Raw genomic sequence first — 10,117 nt, forward strand, 5'->3', positions numbered from 1 at the left:
TCAATGCAAAGAAATAGAGGAAAACAATAGAATGGGAAAGACTAGAGATCTCTTCAAGAAAAGCAGAGATACCAAAGGAACATTTCATGCAAAGATGAGCACAATAAAGGACAGAAATGGTCCTAACAGAAGCAGAAGATATTAAGAAGAGGTGGCAAGATACACAGAAGAACTGTACAAAAAAGATCTTCACGACCTAAATAACCACAATGGTGTGATTACTCACCTAGAGCCAGACCTCGTGGAATGTGAAGTCAAGCGGGCCTTAGGAAGCATCACCACGAACAAAACTATTGGAGGTGATGGAATTCCAGCTGAGCTATTTCAAATCCTAAAAGATGATGCTATGAAAGTGCTGCACTCAATATGCCAGCAATTTGGAAAACTCAGCAGTGGCCACAGGACTGGAAAAGGTCAGTTTTCATTCCAAACCCAAAGAAAGGTAATACAAAGAATGTGCAAACTACCACACAACTGCACTCATCTCACATGCTGGCAAAGTAATGCTCGAAATTCTCCAAGCTAGGCTTCAACTGCACGTGAACCAAGAACTTCCAGATGTTCAAACTGGACTTAGAAAAGGCAGAGGAACCAGAGATCAAATTGCCAACATCCAATGGATGACAGAAAAAGCAAGATAATTCCAGAAAAACGTCTATTTCTGGTTTATTGACTATGTCAAAGCCTTTGACTGTGTGGATCACAACAAACTTTGGAAAATTTTTATAGAGATAGGAATACCAGACCATCTGACCTGCCTCATGAGAAATCTGTATGCAGGTCAAGAAGTAACAGTTAGAACCAGACATGGAACAATGGACTGGTTCAAAACTGGGAAAGGTATCAAGATTGCCAGGAGAAATATCAGTAGCCTCAGATATGCAGATGACACTACCCTTATGGCAGAAAGCTAAGAACTGAAGAGCCTCTTGATGAAAGTGAAAGAGGAGAGTGAAAAAGCTGACTTAAAACTCAACATTCAAAAAACTAAGGTCACGGCATCTGGTCCCATCACTTCATGGCAAATAGATGGGCAAACAATGGAAACAGTGACAGACTTTATTTTTGTGGGCTCCAAAATCACTGCAGGTGACTGCAGCCATGAAATCAAAAGACACTTGCTTCTTGGAAGAAAAGCTATGACCGACCTAGACAGCACATTAAAACCTAGTGACATTATTTTGCCATCGAAGGTCCATCTAGTCAGAGCTATGATTTTTCCAGTAGTCATGTATGGATGTGAGAGTTGGACTATAAAGAAAGTTGAGCATCAAAGAATTGATGCTTTTGAACTGTGGTGTTGGAGAAGACTCTTGAGAATCCCCTGGACTGCAAGGAGATCAAACCAGTCAATCCTAAAGGACATTAGTCCTGAATATTCATTGGAAAGACCGACGCTGAAGCTGAAACTTCAATACTTTGGCCACCTCATGCGAAGAGCTGACTCACTGGAAAAGACCCTGATGCTGGGAAAGATTGAAGGCAGGAGGAAAAGGCGACAACAGAAGATGAGATGGTTGGATGGCATCACCAACTCGACAGACATGAATTTGAGCAATCTCCGGGAGTTAGTGATGGACAGGGAAGCCTGGCGTGCTGCAGTCCATGGGGTCGCAAAGAGTTGGATATGACTGAGTGACTGAACTGAACTAAGGTGGCAAAGGTGTAAGATGAAAATTGTGACCAACTGAAATTTCCTTTAACAGCACAAATCTATTGTAACTAGTGAGGAGATTGGTAGAAATAACAATCATTACTGAATCATTTATGAGAAATACAAGAGCCCGTTTTATAATTGGGCTTCATGTAATAAAAGTATCAAATGTTTTCTTTAAGCAATACATTTTTAAAATATATTATTTAGCTTTTAACACAATATGATTTGGGGGCTTCCCTGGTGGCGCAGTGGTTAAAAATCCACCTGCTAATGAAGAGGACACAGGTTTGATCCCTGCCCTGGGAAGATCCCACATGTCGCATGGCAACCAAGCCCCCACGTCACAGTTACAGAGCCAGCGCTCTAGAGCCTGCGAGCTGCAGCTACTGAAGTTGGAGAGCCTATAGCCCCTGCTCCACCCCAATGAGGTTGCCGCAATGCAATGAACCCACGCACTGCAACAAAGAGTAACCCCGGCTTGCTGTAACTAGACAAAAGTCTGAACACAGCAACAAAGACCCAGCACAGCTAAGAATAAAAAAGTAAATCTGAAAACAATATGATTCTTAGGTTAAAGCAAATCATGACTTCTTTCTGGACAGCCAGGGGTTTTAAAAGACCACATTTCGTAAAGTACTTTGAGAATCATTAATTCAAGATATTTTTGAAATCAAAGTCCACTATTGTTTTCAGAAAACAAGTAGAGCAGAAGCTTGGAGTGCTGGACCATGAAGGGTCAACATTTGGGACTGGGTTCCCAGAATATGGGACAGAGCGAGAGAAGTAGTATTAGTAAGAGGAGAATAGAGGGAGGAGAGAGGAACAGTATATTTTCTCAGGTTGCACCACTGATGTGGATTGCTCTAAAAGTAATTTCTCTATAATTCTGCACTTTGTATAAATGTGTATAACTAGGGCTTCCCTCATAGCTCAGTTGGTAAAGAATCCACCTGCAGTGCAGGAGATCCTGGTTCGATTTCTTGGTCAGGAAGATCCGCTGGAGAAGGGAAAGGCTACCCACTCCAGTATTCTGGCCTGGAGAATTCCATGGACCGTAGAGTCCATGGAGTCACGAAGAGTCAGACACAACTGAGCGACTTTCACTACTTGTATAAAATGTATCTATTTCTAAGCACTCTATTGTTGTTTTAACTCATATAAACCATATTACAGTGTATCTTAGGTTGTGGCATGTGGTTTTGTTTTTGCTTTTGTTTTGATTATCAATATATTTAATATCTATCTTGTAGCACAAAATCTCCCATCTTCTTCAAAAGTGGCTTGGTTATTCTTTGTCCTTTGCTCTTCTGTATGAATTCTAGAATAATCTGTAAGGCTGCAGATGTGTGCACACGCACACACACAAACAACCCCCTCCTCTAGTAATTTTGATTGAAATTGCTTTTAACATAGAAATTCATTTGGTAAAAATTAAAATCTGGATATTTACCTTCCCTACCCATGAATATAGTGCATTCATCAGAGATTTCAGTCATTTTCTATGCCGATAAAGAGTATTTGATATTTTATAGCTGCCCAAAATATTTTGAAAATCCTTGCTCCTTTTCAGGACTCCTCCACATTATAAATCTCACTTTCTGAGAATGAATCCAAAAATTATTTCCCTGGAGTCCTTGCTCCTTAGATGTACACATACAACAAATTCCCACTGAGCGGCTACAACTTCTTGGAAGATGGAAATAAAGGTCATGAGGCCATATAGTCAGGATCCTTCTCAAATGGATGTGGATGCACTTGGTTTTTCTCGGAACATGTAGCAAGCCTCCTGGAGGTCTAGCCCCTCTCTTCGGTGCAGTGAGGGTGCCAGTCTAGCAGCAGGCACCAGCAGCTGCTGGGTTTCCACTGGAGCCTCTTGGAGCTGTCCTTGGTCCCTTTTCTGGGCATCTGCCTATGTGAGAGCCCAGCTTGGTTCCTTTTTGGGAATTCTGTAAGCTACCTAGTGGTTTGTAGTAAATCCCTTTCTGCTTAAACATGTTAAAATAGATTCTGGGGAATTGGCTGATGGTCCAGTGGACAGGACTTTGTACTTGCACTGCTGTGGGCCCAGGTTCAATTCCTGGCTGCAGAACTAAGATCCTATAAGCCACATAGTGTGGCCAAAAACAAACCCCAAAAAGATTCTGTTGTCTGCAACTGCACACTGACTGAGAATTAAGAAGTAGAAGTGGGTTGCTGAATGTGACAGAGCTGCCTTAGGACAAGATGAGAACTGGGTGGGAGGAGGTTAGATGTTGCAAGTTGGAAAGGGGAAGAGATGAGGGACGGCCCCACCTGTGTCTCCTCATTCTGGCACCAGGGCTGAAGGCACAGCCACTCCCTGGAGCTCAGTTATCCCGGCAGAGAGCAGAATCTATCCGCTGAGGCTGGTGACGACTGGGCAAGAGGTACTGGGAGGTTTGTGAGAGCAGGTACAGAGCAGCAGTCCAGGAAAATGAAGGGAACCCTGGAGATACAGTATGATGTAGGAGGCATTAAGGGCCTACTTGAAGTTACTTATCATGAACCTCAAGCAGGATAATTCCACATGACAATGTGCTCTTCCCTGACCACTTTTGGTAGCATGATGCTGGCACAAAGAAGGCAAAGAACTGCATTTAGTCAGAGATGGGGTCCTGCCAACTGAGTATATACCAAAGCCAGAAAAGGGCAAGGCCATTAAAGGAGAATGTTCTCATAATTGACCATGGACTTTAAGCAGGATAAAGAAAGAACAGGCACGAAGTAAGTGAAGAGCAGTGAAAGGGGGAAACAGTGGGAGCTGAGGGACTGTTAGCATCAGGATTCTAAAAGGAAGAAATTGGAAAGACAGGTCACAGAGCAAGATATTTAAAGTGCTGAGGTTACAGAGGGGTGAAGTTTTAAAATGGCAAGGTCTAGGATATGATCAAGGAATGGTTCAGGTAAAATGAAAGGGTAAGAAAGAAAATGAGGTGAGCTGTTGGAAGGCTCATCCACTGAAAACACCAAGAATTAGGTCAAGATCGATGTTGAGCAGAGGGACAGCAGGTGATGAGCTAACATCTTCAAGGAACAAAGGGCATGTGACCCAGAGGTTCCAGCCTGATGACAGGACTCAAAGGTGGAGGTGGTTTGGGGGCTAACTGAGAGCTAAAGAATGGCCTGAAACTGGCATAGAGAAAGAGGACCCAGAATATGTGATGTGAGGGATGGTGCTGGGGAAGCAGCATCCTCAAGAGATGAGCAGGTTTTGATCAGAGCAGGAAGGACTTAACATTCAGTGTGGTTCCCTGACACCCAAAATTCCTGCTATACTGCTAGCGAGGAGAGAAAGGTGGGGAAGTGACCCAGCATCTAAGTCTTTCGTAAAGACTTAAAGCCAATTTTCCTGTTCTTTGCCCCATTAGCATCCCCATACACTTTCAGAAGTTACCTGAATCTTTCCTAGCTTTTCTGCCACATGAGGGCGCTGCTCAGCTCCCTGCAATGTGGTTTAGGATTTACTTGCCTCAGCTCTGCTCCAAGTCACAACTCTTTCATCTAATTTCAAGCTTCCAAAGTGTTATCATCAGCTTATTTTCAGTATCCTGAGTTTATGTCTTCTAATTTTTCATTTATTTTTCCTACTGGGGTTTCAGGAGGGTGTGGATGTCAACATGTTCAACCACCATCTTTACAAAACTACATTGTGCATCTTATTTCCACCAAGTTTACTGGAGGAGGAGGGGTCTATTTGTTTGGTTTTAGTTCCTGGTTAATTTTTTGGCTCCCACCACTACCACCAGCCCAAATTTTCTGAACTGCAAGCCTTCAAACTAGATTTCTAAAGAATGCATCCAAGACTGTAAACCTTGCTCTTTGTTCCACCTTCTGCCACATCGCATAGACCCTGCTATGTCTCCTGACTTCTCGTGTTCATTTCTAAACAATCTGCAGCACTTCGTGCTCTCTTTAACCTAGGAGCTATTTTAAAGTGTATTAATTTATGTAAGAAAAAAATGTTCTCACTTTCAGCCAACATGCAAGTAAACAACAAAAACAGCAAAAAACAGCCACTGTCCACCTCAGGAACTTCCTGGTGGCGGAGAACTCAAGGACTCCACAGGCCACATCAGATCTCTTTCCCCTTCCCTTTTCTTCCCTTTGGACCAATTCCACTTGCTTTTTTCTCTCCTTCTAAACTGACACCACTCAAACTACTTGTAGAGGTCTCTTTCCTGAAGACCACTGAGAAATAGGGCAAGCCTTTTATCAACGTATGCCCCCAGATATCTCCTCAAGGCAGCTCTCTCAAAGAGTGGTCCATACTAAAGGTCTGGGCATCACCATGGACATCTATAATCAAACTTTCCTGTAGAGCATAAATTAACACAACATTGTAAATCAATTATATTCCAATAAAAACTTTTTTTAAAATCAATCTCTGAGAGTTAGGCCAGAAAATTACTGATTTTACACCAGGTTCTTCAGACACATGGCAAAACTTAAGAAGCACTAATTGCAAGGTAGAAGCATGTAGACAGAAAAAAGCAACTTTTAAAAACTGTATGGCCCCATCCATGAACATTTAAGGATTTACTTTCAGTTCAGTTCACTTCAGTCGCTCAGTCATGTCCGACTCTTTGCGGCCCCATGAATCGCAGCACGCCAGGCCTCCCTGTCCATCACCAACTCCCAGAGTTCACTCAAACTCATGTCCATCGAGTCTGGTGATGCCATCCAGCCATCTCATCCTTGGTTGTCCCCTTCTCCTCCTGCCCCCAATCCCTCCCAGCATCAGAGTCTTTTCCAATGAGTCAACATTTCGCATGAGGTGGCCAAAGTACTGGAGCTTCAGCTTTAGAATCATTCCTTCCAAAGAACACCCAGGACCCATCTCCTTTAGAATGGACTGGTTGGATCTCCTTGCAGTCCAAGGGACTCTCAAGAGTCTTCTCCAACATCACAGTTCAAAAGCATCAATTCTTCGGCGCTCAGCCTTCTTCACAGTCCAACTCTCACATCTATACGTGACCACTGGAAAAACGATAACCTTGATGAGCCGGACCTTTGTTGGCAAAGTAATGTCTCTGCTTTTCAATATGCTATCTAGGTTGGTCATAACTTTCCTTCCAAGGAGTAAGCGCCTTTTAATTTCATGGCTGCAGTCACCATCTGCAGTGATTTTGGAGCCCAAAAAAATAGTCTGACACCACTGTTTCCCCATCTATTTCCCATGAAGTGATGGGACCAGATGCCATGATCTTCGTTTTCTGAATGTTGAGCTTTAAGCCAACTTTTTCACTCTCCTCTTTTACTTTCATCAAGAGGCTTTTTAGTTCGTCTTCACTTTCTGCCATAAGGGTGGTGTCATCTGCATATCTGAAGGTATTCATATTTCTCCCAGCTATCTTGATTCCAGCTTGTGCTTCATCCAGCCCAGCATTTCTCAGGATGTACTCTGCATATAAGTTAAATAAGCAGGGTGACAATATACAGCCTTGACGTACTCCTTTTCCTATTTGGAAACAGTCTGTTGTTCCATGTCCAGTTCGAACTGTTGCTTCCTGATCTGCATACAAATTTCTCAAGAGGTAGGTCAGGTGGTCTGGTATTTCCATCTCTTTCAGAATTTATTGTTTATTGTTATCCACACAGTCAAAGGCTTTGGCATAGTCAATAAAGCAGAAATAGACATTTTTCTGGAACTCTCTTGCTTTTTCCATGATCCAGCAGATGTTGGCAATTTGATCTCTGGTTCCTCTACCTTTTCTAAAACTAGGTTGAACATCTGGAAGTTCACGGTTCACGTATTGCTGAAGTCTGGCTTGGAGAATTTTGAGCATTACTTTACTAGTGTGTGAGATGAGTGCAATCGTGCGGTAGTTTGAGCATTCTTTGGCATTGCCTTTCTTTGGAATTGGAATGAAAACTGACCTTTTCCAGTTCCGTGGCTACTGCTGAGTTTTCCAAATTTGCTAGCATATTGAGTGCAGCACTTTCACAGCATCACCTTTCAGGATTTGAAACAGCTCAACTGGAATTCTATCACCTCCACTAGCTTTGTTCGTAGTGATGCTTTCTAAGGCCCACTTGACTTCACATTCCAGGATGTCTGGCTCTAGGTGAGTGATCACACCATCGTGATTATCTGGGCCGTTAAGATCTTTTTTGTACAGTTCTTCTGTGTATTCTTGCCACCTCTTCTTGATATCTTCTGCTTCTGTTAGGTCCATACCATTTCTGTCCTTTATCAAGCCCATCTTTGCATGAAATGTTTCCTTGGTATCTCTAATTTCCTTGAAGAGATCTCTAGTCTTTCCCATTCTGTTGTTTTCCTCTATTTCTTTGCATTGATCACTGAGGAAGGCTTTCTTATCTCTTCTTGCTATTCTTCGGAACTCTGCATTCAGATGCTTATTTCTTCCCTCTTCTCCTTTGCTTTTCACGTCTCTTCTTTTCACAGCTATTTGTAAGGCCTCCCCAGACAGCCATTTTGTTTTTTTGCATTTTTTTTTCCATGGTGATGGTCTTGATTCCTGTCTCCTGTACAATGTCATGAACCTCCGTCCATAGTTCATCAGGCACTCTATCTATCAGATCTAGTCCCTTAACTCTATTTCTCACTTCCACTGTATAATCATAAGGAATTTGATTTAGGTCATACCTGAATGGTCTAGTGGTTTTCCCTACTTTCTTCCATTTAAGTCTGAATTTGGCAATAAGGATTTACTTCAAATTTGTATTAATAAAGGCAAACCTTGGAGATACTGTGGGTTGGGTTCCAGACCACCATGATAAAGCATATACAGCAAGAAAGCAAGTCACATGAATTTTCTGGTTTCCCAGTGCATATAAAGGTTGTTTACACAAAAGTGTATGAAGCGTCTAACAGTATCATGTCAGGGGAAAAAAGAAAGGAAAAACCTTAATTAAAAAATACTTTATTGCTAAAATATCTTAGCCATAATATAATAATGCAGTGCTGCCACAAACTTTCAATTTGTAAAAAATACAGTATCTGCAAAACAGATACAATGAAGCACAATAAAATAAGCTGTGTCTATAATGCATAACTCAAGTTCTTTTCCCAGAAATTACTTCACATAGTCCTTTGCATAGTTATAAAAGACCTCATTTTAGGTCAAAAGCAAGACCAATCCAAAATTGTACTTCACTAACCTGTCACAACCTCTTGCAACGTGATCAAATCAGCCCTGAATATTAATTGGAAGGACTAATGTTGAAGCTGAAACTCCAATACTCTGGCCACCTGATGCGAATAGCTGACTCACTGGCAAAGACCTTGATGCTGGGAAAGACTGAAGGCAAAATGAAAAGGGGACAGCAGACAATGAAATGTTTAGATAGTATCACTGATCAATGGACATGTATTGAGCTAATATGTATTGAGACAGTGGGAGATAGAGGAGCCTGGTGGGTTACAGGTTTGATGCCTGGCCTGGGAGGATTCTACATACCATGGGGCAACTAAGGCCATGTGCCACAAATGCTGAGTCAAGGCACCCTAGAGCCCATGTTCTGCAACAAGAAAAACCACTGCAGTGAGGAGCCCACACACAACTAGAGAAAGCCCATGTGTAGCAACAAAGACTCAATGCAAACAAAAATAAATAAATAAAAATTATTTTTTTAAAAATTCCATAGGCATATTCAGATTTCCCCCAGATCACCTGCTTCTATTTCTTTAGTAATTTGCCAAACTCATATTTATAATTTATGCTATCTGGAGAAAAGTGCAGAAACCAACGCCACTTGCAAATAGGAAGCCAAAATGCCCACTAAGAAAAATTTATACAACGGATGGAGCAAAGATGAATGTCTTCGTGCACACGTACTAAAGAAACCAAAGTTAAAAAGAAACAACCAGGGACTTTCCAAAGTGATCCAGTGGCTGAGACTCCGAGCTCCCAATGTAAGGGGGCCTGGGTTCGATCTCTGGTCATGGAACTAAGATCCCACATACCGCGGGGCAACTAAGCCTGTGTGTCACAACTAGAGAAGCGCCTGTGCCACAGTGAAGACCTGGAACGGCCAAATAAATTTTTTAAAAGTTCATTTGCTTAAAAGAAAAAAAAAGAAAGAAAGAAACAGCCAGGTCTCAAGAGCAAAACTAAAGATAAACAATCTCATGTTTCAAGACCTGATTGCTCTCAATCATATAAATGATTGCTATCATTTTTTAAATTATTTTAACACTTTTTTAGTTATTATTTACTTATTTTTTACTGTGCTGGGTCTTCACTGCTGCACGGGCTCTTCTCTAGCTGCAGCAAGTGGGGGCTCCTCTCTGGCCGCAGGACATGGGCTTCTCCCTGCAGTGAGAAGTGGGCTTCTCCTGCTGCAGAGCACAGGCTCTAGGGCTTGCAGGCTTCAGCAGTTGTGGCTCCCAGGCTCTAGAGCGCAGGCTCAGCAATTGTCACACATGGGCTTAGTTGCCCCACGGCATATGGGATCTTCCCAGAGCAGGGATCAAACCCA

This window comes from Budorcas taxicolor, chromosome 1 (genome assembly GCF_023091745.1).
Source record: "Budorcas taxicolor isolate Tak-1 chromosome 1, Takin1.1, whole genome shotgun sequence".
In the NCBI taxonomy this organism is placed as follows: Eukaryota; Metazoa; Chordata; class Mammalia; order Artiodactyla; family Bovidae; genus Budorcas; species Budorcas taxicolor.